This window comes from Otolemur garnettii, unplaced genomic scaffold (genome assembly GCF_000181295.1).
Source record: "Otolemur garnettii isolate 467f Iridium unplaced genomic scaffold, OtoGar3 scaffold00043, whole genome shotgun sequence".
NCBI classification, from domain to species: Eukaryota; Metazoa; Chordata; class Mammalia; order Primates; family Galagidae; genus Otolemur; species Otolemur garnettii.
The window spans coordinates 10,732,117-10,735,290 of NW_003852438.1; positions in this window are offsets into that span (position 1 = coordinate 10,732,117).

Genomic DNA, 3,174 nt, shown 5'->3' on the forward strand with positions numbered 1-3,174 from the left:
CCACCTTAGGTGTACGTGGCTGGCGCCTTAGCCAGTTGAGCTATAGGCGCTGAGCCGAAAATAAAATTTAAAATATTGTTTAACCCCACTGCTAAATTTGGCTCATTCTAAAACAAAACAAAATGAAAAAAACTTACCTATTAACCAGGAAGTCCTCCCCTGATTAACAGGCTAGTTTCCCTTTGTTAGTGCTTTTTTTTGAAACCTCTCAAACTCTTAGGCTTAAATGATTCTCTTGCCTCAGCCTCCCAAGTAGCTGAGACTACAGGTGCCTGCCACAACACCTGATTATTTTTTTAGAGACAGAGTCTTGCTCTTGCTCAAGCTGGTATTGAACCTGTAAGTTCAGGGCAATCCACCTGCCTCACCCTCCCAGAGTGCCAGGATTACAGGCATGAGCCACCTCACCCAGCCATCACAGCTCATAGCAACCTCAGACTCTTAGGCTCAAGAGATTTTCTTGTCTCAACCTCTGGAGTAGCTGGGACTATAGGTGCCAGCCACAATACCTGGCTATTTTTAGAGACAGGGGTCTCACTCTTGCTCAGGCTGGTATCAAACTGGTGCACTCAGGCAATCCACTTGCCTTGGCCTCCCAGAGTGCTAGGATTATAGGTGTGAGCCACGGTGTCTGGCCTATTTGATTTGGGTGTTTTTTTTGCAGTTTTTCAGTTTTTGGCTAGAGCTGGGTTTGAACCCGCCACCTCTGGCATATGAGGCCTTTGCCCCACTCCTTGAGCCACAGGTGCTGCCCTGATTTTTTAATGGAAAAAGAATTTTGAGCTTTATATAGGCAAAGGTATATATTATTTATTTATTTATTTTAGCTTCAGCAAATCAAGAGATGGAAGCAGGCATTTAATATTTGATGAGGAGGAGGAGGAGAAGGAGGAGAAGGTAGAAGTAGAAACCAAAAGCAGCTAGGGATCAGATGGATATGGGTGTTAGGACTTGGCTATCTGATATGATGGGCCTTCCAGGAAGGGTAGGATATAGCCCAGAGGATGGGGAGGAGGGGAATAAATAGTATCCCTTGCCCAAAATAGCTCTTGGTAACCTGATGAATCAGAGTTAGGGGTTGAGCTAGGGTCATGTGCCTGGGTCTGGCTTGCGGATGGAGGTGAAAAAGGAAAGTGCCAAGCCTGATTATCTGTGTGGCTATAAGGTGGAGGAAGGGCTAGAAGAGTTATTTTTAATATTATTCAGAGCACAGAAAGAGGATTTCCCAGTAGGGAAAAAAGGGATGTGATGTAGGTAGGTAGCGCTGATACCTTCAGGACTCAGGGAGACACAAAAGGTGGAGGAGAAGGAAGCCCAAAGTGGTGGCAAATTCTCTTCTGTAGATAGTACTTGTGTATTCAAACTACAGAATTCACATTTGGTTAACTCTAGGCAGATGCCTATCTTTTAAAAACTCCGTTTTCTTTCCTCTCACAAATGTGAAGACTCATCATGTATAGGGTCCTAACTTATTCTGAGGGGGCTCAAAGGAGTAGGGCGCTGGCCCCATATGCTGGAAATGGTGGGTTCAAACCCAGCCCTGGCCAAAAGCTGCAAAAAAAAAAAAAAAAAGGATTGACTTATTCAGAGGTAGGTAATGGTGTCTCATTACTTCTCAGCCTTTTGGCTAAGATCAAGTGCAGAAGTAATTATGTCTCTTTTTGAGGAGCTTACAACTTAAAGAACACACATATACACATACAACAAGTAGAGAATATAGGATACACGCTAGTTCATGTGGTGTAATGTGTTTGGAGTAATGTTGAGGGATGGGTTCAGCTGAGAGGGTCTTCCTGGAGGAGGTGTATTCTTTTTTTTTTTTTTGAGACAGAGCCTCAAGCTGTCTCCCTGGGTAGAGTGCCGTGGCATTACAGCTCACAGCAACCTCCAACTCCTGGGCTCAAGCGAGTCTCCTGCCTCCGCCTCCCAAGTAGCTGGGACCACAGGCGCCCGCCACAACGCCCGGCTATTTTTTGGTTGCAGCCGTCATTGTTGTTTGGCAGGTCCGGGCTGGGGATTCGAACCCGCCACCTTAGGTGTACGTGGCTGGCGCCCTAGCCGGTTGAGCTATAGGTGCCGAGCCGAGGAGGTGTATTCTGAAATCAGTATTTGAAGGAAGTTATTGATGTACAATGGCAGGGATGTGGCAGTAAATCAAATACAGGGGATAAACTAGGAAAAATTTAAATGGCAGTAATTAGCTAATCTAATTAGTAGGGGGACAGTAAGCAAATTGGCTTGGCAGGTCTATTGGACTTTGGGGATTCTGTAGCAGTTAAGTCAGTCAAGGAAGAGTGTTAATGAGGTCACAATTAGGGCAGGTCATGTATCCCAGTTAATTTCTTCTATCCACCTAGGTCCTTTATCCTCATTCAAAGCAGCTCTCTCCAGCCGGCACCATGGCTCATGCCTGTAATCCTAGCACTCTGGGAAGCCAAGGCAGGACGATCACTTGAACTCAGGAGCTGGAGATCAGCTTAAATAAGACTGATACCCTGTCGCTACTAAAAATAAAAAAATTAGCCTGTCATTGTGGTGGGTGCTTGTAGTCCCAACTACTTGGGAGGCTGAGGCAGGAGGATTGCTTGAACCCAGGAGTTTGATGTTGCTATGAGCTATGATGCCTGGGTGACAAAGTGAGACTCTGTCTCAAAAAAAAAAAAAAAAAAAAAAAGCAGCTGTCTCACATATGTAAGCCCTTAGTCAGAAGAGCTGGGGGCTGGACACACTGAAGTAAATGTGTTCTTCAATGTCACATGTCCACTTGAAGGTGACTCCAGATTATCATCTTTGAACTGAAGGAGATACTATACTGTGGTAGCGGAGACAGGTATGGAGGATGTGGACATGTCAAGTCCTCTGAAGTGCTGAGGGAAAATGAAGAGATTTCAGGAGAGAAAAAAGCAATATCATTCTCTAACTTGGGGTTTCATGCCTCCTAATAGGAAAAAAGATAATTAAAAGGAAAGATGACAGATCCTTCTTGTGGTCAACAATTATTTATTGAACTAGTAGTACTAAATGCTATGGAGGCAGAACTATTATTATTATTATTATTTTGAGACACAGCTCAAGCTGTCGCTCTGGGTAGAGTGCCATGGCGTCACAGCTCACAGCAACCTCAAACTTTTGGGCTTAAGCAATTCTCTTGCCTCATCCTCCCAAGTAGCTGGG